Below are 16,372 nucleotides of genomic sequence, written 5' to 3'. Positions count from 1 at the left end.
ATTTCAATGTTTCTGCCGTATTTGTGCCTACATTTTAAAGGTAAAACTTCAAGCGTGTGCAAAATATATTAATTGAAACAATGCATTTTGCAATATTGCATTCAAAGACATCATATTCCTGCATGCCAAACAGTGAAAAGATTTTTTTCCCAGGTATACCATCTTGACAACACATACCTATTCCTTATTTATAGTGTATTCTCCTTTACTGATTTTAACACATTACATTCTATCCAAATATACACCCAAGGATGTACTACATTGTCATGGCTCCAAACAGGCAATACAAATCTGGAATTCGGAAGAGTACCTATGAGGAACATTTTTTAAATGATTTCTAACAAAATAATCTGGCAGACAGCTTTCTTCAAGAACAACATATCTAAAGTATGGATTTGATGCATATGCACCTTATGTCATGCGGCCACATGTTTCTACCCTCAAACAAACAGACCCCAAAGCAATTGTTCTCTGTAGCAAACAAGCACTAAACATACTAGTAGGCCTGGCTTCATGAATATAGATTGTACTGCTGAGTAGTATACGCGTTAGAAAAAGAACAAAAACACTGTAGTAGTACAATTGAAAAAGGTTATCCTGTATATATTATTTGTGGACTTGGATGCTTTCTGCAGTCTTCCAAGAAGTGAGATGTGCAAATATGTCAAACTAAATAATATCCCAAAATCTCTAACAGACCCCATAAAGGTGATTTACAGAAACAACCATGTCTGAGCAGGGCAGAGAAAATACAATAAAATACAAGTAGTTTGAGATAGAAAACGTAACCTATTTTGAGTATATGGGGATGAGTTTCGGAGAGAGAAATTGGAGCAAACAAATAGGGGGACGTAATGTATCCTTTTGCTGGTCTGCACGTTCACAAGATAATAGAGCAGTGAAACTGACTATTGCATTTTATAAACTGCAGGCCCCCTTGCAGAGGTGTATGGTGCTGAATTGTGGGTTTATAACCAAGTCCGAAAATTACTAGCCTCTGGAAATGTGTTCTTAACAAATGTCCCCAGGGGCCTAAGAAGTGCAGAAAATATTTCATATTTATGGAAATGTACTTGATTAATCTGAAATATACAATTTTCATGTTACTGGATTTACCTCTCGTCTTCACTAAGTTTAATAGTTCACAATGAGGCGTTGCTAGATGTGTTGAAGATTGAGAATGCGTAGGGTAACTCCACAAGAACCAGTCATAGAAAAAAAAACCTGTTAGCGAAAAAAGCTAGAGCACCCTTTTTTCAAGAAGAACAAGAGCTTTATTTTGTATACAAAAAGGAAATGGCAACAGGGTATTACAAGCTGCCACAGAGCTCTCTCTCCTCATCAAAATGGAGTACAGTTTATAAACACAAGAATCGTCATCCATGACGCACTCAATATATAATATTAATCCCCCACCCTGATTGGCTACCACTGATTTACATGCTAATATTTACATTTGTATTTTTATTTATATACATATGGACCCTTTGCCGTTTGGTTGTCTCGTCTTCTCCACACATGGGTAACAAGCTCTTCACCTCAAAGCGCTGCAAGGTAATTGGTAAATCTTAAAATGCACAACCCTATCTTCGCTCCTAATCATGTGATGTGCACCTAGTCATCAACATGAACTCAGTAGATAACCTCAAGGTCAGCCTGGTCCTTGCAAGCAAGGCAACTCTTTTTACATCCCAGACACGTAGGCACCCCCGTCATGCCTCCCCATAGCAATCTTATAACTTGGCACCACCCTTTGCTCTCCCTGGTACAAATCACAGACCTTGTTGTGCTCTGCTCTCCCCGGTATCAGTTACCCCTCCCGGAAAACAGACCGGGTGTCCCACAAATCCATCCAATTCATGAAGGATTAAAGAGCACTATTCAAGTACATCTGCTAGTTCAAATAGAGTGGCCATTCTCCTGGGGGGCGCAAGTGCCCTAAATCTCAGTTCCTGTTTTGGAAGCCCTTTGCCCAAGCTCCCATGAGTATGGCCTTCGTACTGCGCCGCGGCTGTTCTCCCATTTAATTTCTGACATTCCTACCCAATTGTTCAACGGACTAACTTGATACATTTATATGTGGATGTACGTGCATGTTCCTTGCTGCGCCTGGGAATTGGAATGCAATGATCAAGCAAGAGATGAGGCCTTGTTGTTCTGTGTTTCCAACACGACCTGCGAGAATTCAGGCCTAACCTTAAGTATAGCATTATTTTTTTTGTATTTTGTAAATGTCGCACACATGTAAGTGACACTATCGCAAAGCAATGGTTATTCTCCCTATATATAAACTCTTGAAATACATGTGTGTCCCGCCAACTTCCACCCATAGTTCACCCCTCTCCTCTACACCACCCTCTGCACATTCTGCGGGTTCCAATATATTTTCCCCAGCCTGACTCTTTTGGGCGGGGTGGGGATCTGGACATGCATCCCAACATTCCCCCCTTTAGTTCATCCATTAGTAACTAACCCAGCTAATTCCTTTCTTCTATAATCATCATCTTTGTCTACATGACTCAAACTTCCCCCATCTTGGGCATATTTTTCTGGGGTACATGCGAGGTAAAGAGAATCCATATCCCCTGAAAAATTTACCCACTGCTCCACATAACTCGCTGGGTCCAGTGGGGGTGAAGCCAAGGTCTACAGGGGGTCTATGGGCCTCTCAATCCTCACCATCGCTGGCTTATTTGGGTCCTCTGTTTGAGCCTGTGCATCATTTGTACCTAGGAGAGCAATTCCTGCCCCAATAGTAACCCTCATCATTGCACTGTTCGGAATAGTCTTTGAACAGCATCAAAGCATCATATTACATGTGTAGAACACCAGCAGGAGCACCACAATCGGAACCAATATCTTCACCACTGCCTCAAGCCAGGATGGTGCCTATGAAAACAACGTATCGAACCAATCTTCGGCCTGCACACCTGCTTCACTTTCCATATCAGCCCTTAACTTGTGCAAGTTCTCATGATGTGCGTTAGGGAGCCGTTTTCAGCATCATTTGGAGGTATGTACGTTAATGTTAAAGGATATTTGTACTGCACACTATCACCACCGGAGTGGTCCCATGGCACTCTGGCAGCTCTGAAACGGGAGGGGGGGGTGAGTTAGTGGGCGTAAGCAGGAAAAGTGCAAGAGAGCAGTGATGTTCTGTTGGCAGCCTGAACACGGTTAACACTGTTCGCTGGGCTTGGGGTGTTTTCCGGTCAGTAGACATTTGTGCTAGTCTATGTGAGGTTTGTTTTGTTGTTGCGGTGTAGTGAAGTTGGTGCGGTTTGTTGTGGTATAGGATTGTGATTGTGTCTTGTTAGAGTTTGAGAGGTGTAGGCGGAGGGGTGAAATTGTTAGTGGATTGGTTATTGACATCACTGTCACAGTACGTGCGAAAGATAACCTTATCTTCCATACACCCGCTGCCTTCCATGGCCATCTGGAGATCCAGGACATACCGGTTTTGGAGCGTCATGAACCGGATCGCCCTGAGCTCGCTCTTGATAGCATTTAAACCTTGCTCGGTGTCATTCGCCAACTGGATCACTTCCCACCGGACAATCTGTAACCACTTGACGTTTGCTGCAGCCTGGATCCCTGGAACCAAGAGGGACATAAAGAACACCTCTGTCTTATAGTACAGCCGGTATTTGTCTGCAATTGCTTTGAGCAACTTGGATGAATCTTCCAACAGATAGTTTGACCTCCTCCTTCGCTGCTTCAGCAACCGTTACTTCTTCGTTGTTTCGGGGAGTTGGATGGAAGCTGAGACATATTGCGACACTCCACACTTTGATGCTATCGTCAGATGAGCTTCAGGCACCACTAGGATAGCTGAGCGCAATGTTGTTAATGCACACATTCCTAACCAGAAAGGAGGGAGATGCAGGTATGCGTGTTGACTGCATACCCAGTACAAGTCCATCAATGCTGCTGTTCCTTTTGCAAGATCTGGAATGAACATTGTCTTGTTGTACTTGGTGTTAGTGCCTACAGGGACAGTTCCATGCCCTCAAAAACAAAACTGATATTCTTACATTGGTTAAACTTTTACTCGTGTTTCTCATGCTTCAATCCATATTACTGTTGCTGTTTATGCAATCCATATAGTGAAACAGTTCTTATGGATGTTCAATATCACTTCTTCACCGAGCCCTGCCAACCCCCCTGCCGCACAGCTCACCACTTCCTTCTCCCAATCTGTTTGTCACAAACAGTACTCCTTCCAATTTTAAAATGGTCTGTGGCTTGCATTGGGGTGCGCTGTTGACTTTGATACACTTCTATTCATCCTTTTCCATTGGTACAACTTGTACCTTGTGCCCCTGGGCCAGACTACGAACCAGACACAATGCTAAAAATGCACCAAACACTGGACTTCGAAGGGCAATATTTCTTAGTGTACTAACATTGTAGGTGCCCCAGACGCTTGGGGGATGAGGGAGCAGACATAACAGTTCCTGTTATTTAAAAAAAAAAAAATTAAGCATATTTGACAATTTAAACTTTTTATGCTAAACTGACATTAATTACCAATCTTCCTAAAACATTTTAAATTTGATGTAGCTAATGGAATAAAAAGGAGAAATAGTAAACGAAACAGTAGAACTTTGATCACAGGAAAGGAAATAGAAGGTAACACAGGAAGTGCCTAGGCATAAGAAGGGGAACCCAAAGGGGAAAAGATAAATGTCCAGGCTTAGTCATTGTCTTTTTGTTCACTGCCCGTAATCTTATGACTCTTTCCTTTTTTCATAGGCTTTTCAGAAATGTCCTTTAAGAAAGCTAGCAGTGCTAATGTCACAGTCACATTTGTTCTCTTCCCTTGAGTCAGGAAGTCCCACTCTTCTTTGGGTGTCCTTGTAATGGATTCCGCTAGAAATGTACCCAAGTATTTCATTCTTAAGTCGTCCAAAGCCGGGCATTGTATCGTGAGGTGAAATAAAGTTTCAAGTAGCTCAGAGCAGAATCTACAGATGTAATTGCGCTCGCTTACAGACTTGCATCTTTCAGTTACTTCCTTTGTGAGATACAAGTTGAAGCAGAATCTCATGAAATCGTGTCTCAAAACAGGTGATGGAAACAATGGTCGAAGTGGGCGTGAGCGGTTGGAAGCGGTGCTCCTCTACTTTTTGAAATTACGTTTTACTGTTCCTATACTTTTATTTTAAAAAGAAACCATTCCGGAATGGTTCCGTTTTAAAATAAAAGTGTAGGAAGCAGTTGAAACTTGCACTTCAGTGCACTGCACTGAACATTCTCTTACACAGCAGACACATTTGTTTGGGGGTTTGTATGGTGCATGGGAGGGGTGTGGCGATGGGGGTTGTGGGGAGCAGGGCAGGCCAGCAGGGAACATAGTTCCACTACTTCTTTTCATACCCTTCGACCACTGGATGGAAATGTATTTAAGTAGCTCGGAATCACTCCAGTCTAGAGGTTTTGTATATATACTTCTCCACTCAAGCAGAGTCCTTTCATGATTTTCCAACAAGACCTTTTTCAGTGCTTCGAAGCCACTTTCCCCAGAGGGACTCAAGCATTTCTGTAAGAGTGATAATGTTTTCCACTGCATGACTGCATACAACGATGTTAAGCCCAGATCTCTCCATATCACTTTGACAGGAAGTGACTTGGGCATGTTAAAGACTCTCCACCCGAAGATGCCCTCAACTTGTTGCCAGAGTGACCCTGCAAGCATAAGTTGTGTTTCAGCACCGTATGTGAGTATAGGCGTCACCTTCAGTTTGTAGAACTGGATTACTCGATTACTGGAGATAGTGTAAATTTGTAGTACCTTTGCTTAATGATTCTTGCCTGGGTAGCCAGATTCGTTGCTTTAGATTTTACTGCTATCAATCCAAAGGAGTCGTTAATGCTGTTATTCAAGGAGGATCCAAGGTACACCATTGATGTGACCTCTAGGACTTTCTCCCCTTTCAAGTACTAGGCTCGTTTAGTGTAGTGTGTCCCCCTGGCGTCACCTAACGTCAAGACCTTGGATTTTTGGGGATTTATTTTTAGTGCATTGGAGTCGACGTAGGTCGTCACTGAGTCTAGCTGTCGCTGCAGCCCTAACTCTGTTTGATCCAGTAACAGAAGATCATCTGCGTAGAGAAGTCTACCCACAGCTGTTCGAGAGATGCGCGGTGGGAAATATCTCACACTAGTGAACACCTCTTCAATATCTGAGATGTATAAATTAAATAGTGCCACTGCCAATCTGCATCATTGCTTTATTCCTTTTGATGTTTGTATTTCAATTGACAGGGTGCCTTTCTTGTTGAGTCTGACTCTGGTTGTGGCTGAAGTGTAAAGTAATTCCAAGGCTTCTCTTAGGTCAGTCGGGCATCCCCACTTTTGCAGTTGTGACCACAGTATTGTTCTGTCTATTGAATCAAAGGCATGTGCCAAATCTATTGATGCAATGTGGATTTCTTTATTCTTAGTGGCTTTAACACTGTGGCTTTAACAATGCATTCGAAAAGGTTAATCAAAAATAAGTTCAAGGCTGTACCTGTGCCCTATTTGTATACTGACTGCCAAGGGTCTTGGTGTTTCGTGGCCGTCATACCTGTTTCCACACTAAGCTCCTATGACTGTACCATATATTACTGAATTACGAGTGGTGCACATCAGACATTGTATCAAACACTACACCTTTGTGTTACTTATATTCATTTTCCCCACCGAAACCCCTTCTAACCCGCAACTTTAATCCATAGAAGAATCCATAGAAAGAACATTACTGGTAAGTCATCTCTCCATTTCAATAACAGGAATGAATCTGCAAGTTAGTAAGTGAGTGTGTCATTGAGCGGGTGAATGAGGGAGTGAAGGGTGACTGAGTTGGCATAATGAGTATGTAGATAGTCACAGCACATAACCTCAATGTATCAATGTAGCCTGTGTTGAGTGTGCTGTCCCACTTAGCTCTATGATAGTGAGTGTGCAAATTACTCATACATTTACTACACATTCAAAAAGCTGTTCCAAAGATGCTTTTAGAAATATAACATAGTAAGTCATGTAAGGGCATCGTGGATCCTATGACATGATCATCAAACACAACTTGAGTATGCTGTAAACTGCCCTGCGGGCTATTTCAATGTTCAGATATGCAGAGCCCAAGAAAGCCTATGTACTTAAGTCACATGCATTTAGCCATTGACAGAAGCTGGCAGCTTACTGGAATATGACCCTATCAAAAAACCACTATCAAACTAGGGTAGGCAGCCTTCTAGGGCCATGTCTGTGCCAGACTTGCCCGAAAGGTGGTGTGAGAGAAATTAGAGGAACCACAGCCCCTAGCTCGTGGGTATGTTTGGAGTCACACATCAATACTCCTATTTTATCTTCCCCACAACCCAAGAACTTGCAGCCTGCATGTACCATTTTTTATTTAGCAACTGTTGCCCCATATAGACTCACTGAGTTGTGAACTTTGTTGCCTAGCCATGTCTCACATCTAGGAGAACTGTTAGATAGTGATATTACACATCTAGGTGGACTGTATTCTAAATGTGCTCGCTAGTCCAGACACTAGCTTGCACCACATATAGACAGAAATGTGAATCTTAACTTGAGTCACATCTAGACAGAAATGTGAATATTGGCTTACATCACATCTAGACAGAACTGTGAATATTGGCTTGATTCACATCTAGACAGAAATGTGAATATCAGCCATTTCCCACATCTAGGTGAACTGTTAGTTAGCCATTTGTCACATCCAGGTGAACTGTGTTAGTTAGCCATTTGTCACATTTATGTGAATTGTGTTAGTTAGCCATTTGTCACATCTAGGTGACTGTGTTAGTTAGCCGTTTGTCACATCCAGGTGAACTGTGTTAGTTAACCGTTTATCACATCTAGGTGAACTGTGTTAGTTAGCCACACACCACATCCAGGTGAACTGTGTCAGTCAGCCATATGTCACATCCAGGTGAACTGTCATTCAGCCATCTGTCACATCCAGATGAACTGCGTTAGTCAGTCACTCGCCACATCTATGTGAACTGCATTAGTCAGCATTTGTCATCTCTGGGCAAACTCTGTTGCTTAGCCATCACTTGCTTCTGGTTGAACTAATAACAACACTGAACCCTTTACATACACCTCGCACATACTGCACTAAATACAACCAGAACTCCTCAGCACAGCAAACCGCAAATACTTCACAACACTGCAACAACAAGACATAGCACACATAACCTTGCACAGCAGCACACGACGGCCGCCTCTGAATCCCGCACCAGGCACAGTGCACGGTCCATCCCAAATAAAGCTGCCAACAGCACATCCCAGCTCCCTTGCCCTTTTCCCACTCCTCCCACTAACCTTAACCTCTCCCCTCCTTATTTTTTCCCAATCGTAATGACCCTGACTGTCTCTTTCTCTCTCTCTCTCTACCTTTGTTCCTTCCCTGATCTTGCCTCTCTAATCACTACTCCCAACTTCATTTTCTCCTCCTACTCCCTTGCTCGATTCTCCTTCCTTCATTCTCACCATCTCCACCACCCGCTCTCTTCCCTTTCTACTCCCTCCAGTCTTTTCACTCCTTCTCCTCTGTCTTGCTCTCTCTCATCCCACGTCTATCCTCTTCTACCCCTCCAGTCTTCTTACACTCCTCTTCCCTTTGTTTCTCTACCACTTTCTTCCTCCACTGACTACTTCCTCCTACCTCCCCCTCTACGACTCCTTCCTCTCTCTCCTCTCCTCCTCACAGTCACAGTTGCCTAGCCTCTTTCTCTCTCTCTTTCTCTCTACCACAGACTTTCTACTATTACCTTCACCATCTAAACTCCCACACTACAGGTTTTCCTTCCACCCTCTAAACTCACATACTACCCCATCTACACCCTTCTCTGCTACCACTCACTCTCACATACAACATCACAGCAACACTCTTTTCACTTATCTCTCACACACAATGCCTCATGTGACGATAATCATCTTTTCGTCTACCTCCCCCCAAGGGAAAGGCATGCTATTTGTGTGAGCATATCACAAGGCACTGCCCCCTCCCTATTTTTAGCTCCTCTGACCTCACCAATGAAACAAAGTACCAAATGATCAAGGAGGTCCTGGTAGAAACTCCCCGGCTGTCTTTGCCACTGCCCTGTACGCTCAGACATCAACCCTAACGTCAACTGTCAGAAAAGAGGATCAATGTTAACCTCTCCCTTAGGTTAGGAAATCAGGGAAAAAGCCCAAAAACAACTATTTATGCACAGGAACCTAAAATATCGATTGAATACCTGCCACCATCCAACAACAGAATGTTTAGGCCTAGCTGGATAGTGGGAGCCAAGGATGTGCTATATGTCTGGAATTAATACCCTTAGGATGGAATAAAACACGAAAGGAAGAGGTTCCGTGCATCCATGGACACACTGAGACTTGCCCCCTGAGTAAAATCCATATAACTATCTTGGGGAAAGAGATGCGGATAACTGCTGCAGTAATTCCAAGGATACCTGCCCAATTAATCATAGGTAGTAACGTACCACAGTTCCAACAGTAGTTGTTCTGGATCACCCAGATATACCTTAAAATAAAATCCCTAGTTTCTTTTAGCCATAAATCTACACATAGGGAATTGATCCTTGATAAGAAAGAAAGAACCATCTATGTGGACCAGAGAAACCCAACCTAGAAAAGAAGGGGAAGACGGGCTCATAGGGGAAAGGGTATACGATGATTCATGGGATCTTGTCACTTCTCTCCAGAGGTGAGCCCTTGCCTGTTAGGCTAGGGAGGTGAGCCCGCTACACAGCACTCCCCATAGGGGTGGCAGCAAGCAGGACCTGACAGGAACACTATCCTATTGGGGACAAGCATTCCCATTACGTCAAGGTACTCCCTAAGCCCCTTTAAGAAAAGCCCACACTATCATCAGGATTTCTTGAGAACCATCCCACACAAGTCTATGTTTGTTATTGTAACGTCACAGAAAACAACCAACAGAAAGACAAATATACTGAGAAGTGTTTGGAAGCCAAACATAATAGGATGAAGAAGTCCAAGTAAACAATAAGGACCGCTCAAGCAAGAGAGACAAAGGACTACAGGTCTATGCAACGAGGACTCAGCACTTACCAATAAAAAGGAAAGAAGGACCAACGTACAATGTTGGTGTAGCCTGGGAGTTTTGATCCTGCAGAGACAAAGAAACCAGGAGAGTCTGGGAGGTCCTCGGTCGAGAGGACGCTGGCAACTGAGGAGGGAAGGAGGCATGGAAAATGCAGGGAGCCAGTACATGTATGCCGAAGGAAAATCCAGGCGGTGACGTAACCCAGAAGAGGTGGACCATCTGGTCCTCAACCAACACAGAGACCGCGACAGAACATGCTCCACGGAGCCCAACATTGAAACAGGAAGACAGAAGAGATGTTAGAAGCGTTCAGATGGGGAAGCCCGACTCCACAGGATGAACCAGTGACACCAACCCGACAGAACAAAGGTAACAGGAGCAGCGGGAGGGGCACAGGGCAGAATGAGTATTAAGGGACTCATCATACTCGTCTAAGTGGTTGGGAATACCTTAAAGAAAGTAAAGAGTACTGGGGCCTCTCTACATCCAGCTTTCCCTCCCTAAATACCTCCCTGCCAGAGCCCTTCAGTCCTCTGGCTCCAACTCTCTGCAGGTCAAGTGTATCTCCAAGCAGAGAGTGGGAGGTAGATCCCTTTCCTCAGTTGGTTCCTCCCTCTGGAACGGCCTCCCTGCCCCCCTCAGACTTAAACCAGATCTTCATAAGTTCTGGAATCTTCTCAAGACTTTCCTTTTCTCCTCTACCTTCCCTCTCTCCTTCCCGTGTTAACATTCCCTCTGCAACTGTGACTGGCGCATGGTCCCTTCAGAGTCATAAAGGGGCCAAATCGCCACCCTACCTCCCCCCAGCATCCCTCGAAAGCACTTGGATGCCGTTCCCCAGACTAGCCCTAACCTGGTCCACCCTGTCCACCGCACTCATCCTCCCTTCCCACACTCTTCCCCCTGGCACTTGCTGTCTTGGCCCACCCAGCGCTTGATCACTCCCCTGCCTTTGAGAACCCCACTCCTGCACTTCTCCCCCTTGAACTTTCCACCTTGTCTTGCACTTGCACAGTAGGATTGTCACAAGGCCAATATAACCGTTTTTTGTTGTTCTACTTCCTTGTGGAGCCTGGAAACACTTGTGTATTGGCGCCATGCAAATGTCCAATAAATAAATAAGGGACTCGCCCTAGTGGTCATGATTACCTTAAAGAAAGGGGAGAATATAGAACAACTCAGTACACTCATCCCAGTGAGTGTGAACATCATAAAGATAGTAAAGGATATTTGGAAGCCCAATTGAGTCGGCTCAGGAAGTGGTCGATAATAAAACCAAGTGTGGAAAGTAAGAAAGAGACACTAGAAGAATCCCAAAGGAATAGGGGTCAATACCCTATCTTGATTTCCCAATAACTGTATCTAAAGAATGAACGAGGAAACTCAAATGGTTGAAGAGTCCATTAGAGGATCTTAAGGAACTGGTTCATGTAATCACAAAGAACAATTTGAAGATAGAATCATCTTAAAACATTTTTTTTATTGTCTTTATTTATCAATAACAAGTACATGCAAGATTATAATACAAGGCAGATGTATATATTAACATCTGCATATCTTATCATATACATCTATTAAACAACAACCATACCCCAAAACATATTCATAAACGAATTAAACATACACTCATTAGGGTCATAAAACGTATTCTAATAACATAAATCCCCAACAAAAGGATTGTCCAAATTTCTTAACATTCAGACAAGAGAAAAAACATGAAACCAACACTTACACACACACACACTAATTACCATAGATAATAAAAAGTACTTTTTTAGTATCCGATTACTTAGGTTAATGAGTTATACATTCGATGCACCATTACCATATAAATCAATACAAGATTTCCATAAAATCCAATAGGCTTCCTCTTTACCCTTTCTTCTAAACATGACTAATTCAAAATCAGATAATATCACTACATCATTAATCCAATCTTCCACTGTTGGTTTCTTACTGGTCTGCCATACTTTCAATATTGATGCTATTCACTGCTATCACTAGGATTCTATCTATCCAAGATCCATACAGACAGGCCGTTACACCGCACCCATTATTTGCTAAGAGCAAGAACTGTAATAGCCTTCTTGGGAACTTAATAGATAAGGTCACATCCAGTCTGTCAAGCACCTCACACCAGAAAGTAAGTGCTCTGGGGCAATACCACAACATATGGAGTAATGTTCCCTTCTCTTTCCCACATCCCCAACATAAATCATCTGTTATTAACCCAAAAGTGTGCATGCGGTCAGGCGTCCAATACAATCGTCCCAAAACCTTCTGATGGATAAGTCGTAACTTGAGATCCAATTTGCTACTGTGTCCAATCTGCCACACATATTTCCAGATTTCTTCAGTGATAACACAACCCAAGTCTGACTCCCATTTCCGTTTCAAGTTACTCCATGATTCTAACAATGGATCATTCTCTAGCATGAGCTTCAAGTAAGTAGAGACATTACGTGGCGACAAACAAAATATGGTCCATCCTGCTGGTTCCTTCTCTATCGGTACAGACAACATACTGAATACCCGGGTCAAAAGGCATTCTAATTCCCTAAACCTATTCTTTTCCTTCCCACCTAATTGGAACAATCTTTGAAGTTCTTCAAAGGACAGCAAATGTCTGTCTCGCATTAAATCCCCTAATGATAAGATCCCCTTTGAAATCCAACTTCACCAATACAAAGTCTTGTTGCCGATTTGTAACGCAGGGTTATGCCAAATAGATGATTTATGGTTCAAAAACACATTCCCATTAATATTAAGTAGCCACCATGACATTAAGTTTTTAGCCACCTTAACAGCTGGTAACTTAACAGACCATTTAGGTCGTGTTTCTATAGAAAAGATATTTTCCAATCGAAATTGTAACAAGGCATCCCACTCAATAGCTAACCAGTTTGGTTGCTTTTCTGTCTCCAGCGTCACATATAGGGCCGCTTTCTCCAAGATAAATCCCCTGTGATCTTTTTCAAATTTGGACATCCAAAACCCCCCTCTTTAGTGTCTTGTTGCAAAATAAACTTTGGAATCTTAGGAGCCTTTTTCTCACCCCAGAGAAAATCTTGGAAAACCCGATCAATGTCCTTAAGTAAGTTCTTTGAAAAGCTAAGGGGTATTGATTGCATAATATATAAGACCTTTGGTAGAACTGACCTTTTAATCGTATTAATCTTTGCCCAGATCCCTAAATTTAACCTCAACCATTTCCTAATATCTCTCCTAAGACTTTCCAACAGTTTAGTTAAATTAAATGTAACCATCTTTCGTATGTCTCTAGTAAGGAAGATCCGCAAATACTTAACATGTATCTCCGACCATCTACAATTCCAATATGAAAAGTCCCCTCTTCTAAAAGCCGTCAAAAGCGGGAAAACCTCTGTTTTTTCCCAGTTGATTTTATAACCCGTAAACCTGCCCACTCTTTCAAGTACTTCCGTAAGAACGACACTACCCCTCTCAGGATCCGAGAGCACCACCACCATGTCATCAGCCTAAGAGAGCACTTTTACTTCCCTTGTCCCAAAGTTCAGCCCACATGTCCTCTGCTCATTTCGTATCAGGGCTACCAAAGGTTCCAAGGCAATGTTAAATAAAAATGGTGATAGAGGACAGCCTTGTCTCGTTCCTCTAGTAAGACTAAAAGCATGCGACAATTCACTATTGACCCAGACACGTGCCTTAGTAGAGCTCTGAAGACAATGAACCATCCCCCTAAATTTACTGCCAAACCCCATTTTCTCCATTGTAAATTCTAGAAAGTCCCAGTTTACCCTATCAAATGCCTTCTCAGCATCCATAAAGACCAAGGCGGCATTGACAGGTTCATTACTGTGCAGACTTATTATATCCACTAATGCCCTTCTTCATGAACCCCACCTGGGATTTATGAATTATTTTCCCAATACAGTCACTCAGTCTATTTGCCATTACCTTGGTAAAAAGTTTGATATCCACATTTAACAGAGAAATTGTACTATAGTTCTTAAATGTTTTACTATCCCTCCCTTCTTTTGGTATCACTGTAATCATGGCCTCAGTCATTGATTGGCACAAACTCTCGCTTGTAAAAATGAATTAAACAGCTTACATAATATTTGGGCCAAAAATGTATCAAATTTCCTATAAAACTCCACTGGCAACCCGTCTAAACCCAGAGATTTTCCCAACTTGAGTTGCCCAATAGTTAATCAAACCTCATCAATATCAATATCAGCCTCCAACACTCTATTACCATCCAATGATAGTTTTTTAATATCAATATGTTCAAATAGGCTCTCCAAATCTTGCTTTGATATTGATTCTTCTTCCATATATAGTTTTGTAATAATTTCTAAACCCTGCACAAATCTCAGTATTCTTCCACACTAACTGATAATTTTCATTCTCAATTCCCTGAGCAAAGGGTCTGCCATTCAAATCCTTTAACCTATTTGCCAATAAACGTCCACTCCCATCACCAGTATCCCATTTTTTTTAATTATGATTTATACTTGGTCACAAATTATGCAAAGAGGGATGCGCTCAAGAGCCCGATCAAGATGGCCACCGGGTGATCGAGCTTTTTGGCAGACAGGCTATATTACACTAATATTTCCCGTTCACCATCATCATTTGACTGAAACAATGATCCCAAGGCGTGCATGAACATATGGAGAAGCTGCAGGCAAAATCTTCACGGTGAGCAGATTCCCTAGAATGCTGAGCCGCTACTTCTACGGCTGTCTGTGTCAGCACCTGAGCAGGCCGGCTTCCCATGCACTGTGGTTGCAGAGGCCAGAAACAGCGACCCTGATTCGGGGTCTGCAGCTGCAGAGGAAAATGCTCAGAATGCAGGATGCTGGAGAGACCAGCTCATTCTACCATACCCCTGCCACTGCCCGCGGAAACCAGCCTCATTGGTGAGAGTACCAGGGGCCGACTACTCATGCCTGCTGAGCACCGACAGTGGAGGCAGGTGCTGCCTAAGGCTGATCCCAGCCAGTAGTTCCTGGAGAGACTGAGCGGAGGGGCAAGGTATAGGCTACTGTTGCGTGGCATGTGAAGCTAGCGCTGCTAGTCGCAATGCGAATATGGAGCTCCACGCAATACAAGTATGGTGTGCCTCCACAGTGGAATTTTATGTGACTCGCCTAAGAACCTGGACTGGATGGCTCTATAATGGAAAGCTGTAGCACTTGCCCCCAAAACCCTGAGCCATGAATGCGCATGCTAGCGCATGGACTGATTAGACCGTGGAACTGAGGTATTAGCACCGTCATAAATTAGCAGGTTGAACAAGGAACTGCGGGCCACTAGGCTGGCGGAAGAATATTACTGTGCTCAGCTCTCCCACCCCTGCAGCTACGGAGAGGAAAGAACTGCAGTGCAGTGTGCACCAACTTACACCTCTTTTCTAGTCCCCAATGGCCACCCGACCCCAAGACACCCTCACGGATGGTGTTGATCCAGGCATAGCGCTGGGGAAGACTGGATGGGTCACGAAAGCTGATCGGCCTATCCATACTGCCACTCAGACCCAAATGGCCCCATCATAACCAAGAGCCTCCTCCCATATGAGAGCGCTAGTGGGTTGTATCATGGCTACCATTCTGACACTCTCCTTTTGGTCGTTTCAGTAAGTGCCAGTTCAGGTCGCTCTAAAGGTATTGGGGCGGCACATCTTTGCAGTGGTGCTCATGCAGAGGCATGTTGATACCGCTGTAACAGCCACAGGAATCAGCTGGCTCGAGATCCCTGGACAACGCACAATGCCTAAGCCCGCTGACATTGGTCCCTAAACTATTGCCTGCCCGGAATCGGATGGCCAGCGGACTCCCCGGTCTGGAACCACAGGGACACTAAGACTGCGCACGCTAAGCACAGTGCTGGGGCCTACCTATCCAGGAGACCTATCAGTGGCCACTAAGCAAGTCTCTGATCTGCCACACGCTCTGAGGGCACAGGGGCATGCAACGAGCACTGGGTGATATTGATTCCGGTAGTGGGGAAGACAGCAACACCACTAGCACCCCGCTCCGCAGATGCTCCAGACATCACCAAAAATGGATATACAAATGCAACTGCAGGTGATACTAGGAGGAATGAAGCTTATGGGCCAATGAACACAGGAAACCAACACCTCCGTCCAGGACATCAAGAGGGAGATTCAAACATGTGGGTGAAAGCCTAGGATCACAGAATTGCAGACAACGAGCAACTTATTAGTACACTTGAAGACAACTATGAGACAGAAAATACGGACCTGGATGGGCTCATCACAGAGGTGCAACACCT

The 16,372-nt window shown here is 43.7% G+C and overlaps 1 protein-coding gene across 3 annotated transcripts in view; it reads right to left on the bottom strand.

Moving 5' to 3' along the window:
- The window catches only part of LOC138521307 (sodium channel protein type 4 subunit alpha-like), a 3,496,387-nt gene that overhangs the window by 587,548 nt on the left and 2,892,467 nt on the right, over window positions 1–16,372 (bottom strand). The gene's annotated exons all lie outside the window — the stretch shown is intronic.

This window comes from Ambystoma mexicanum, chromosome 13, assembly GCF_040938575.1.
Source record: "Ambystoma mexicanum isolate Mex_15411 chromosome 13, UKY_AmexF1_1, whole genome shotgun sequence".
Classification (NCBI taxonomy): Eukaryota; Metazoa; Chordata; class Amphibia; order Caudata; family Ambystomatidae; genus Ambystoma; species Ambystoma mexicanum.
This window is presented reverse-complemented; position numbering and strand designations above follow the sequence as displayed.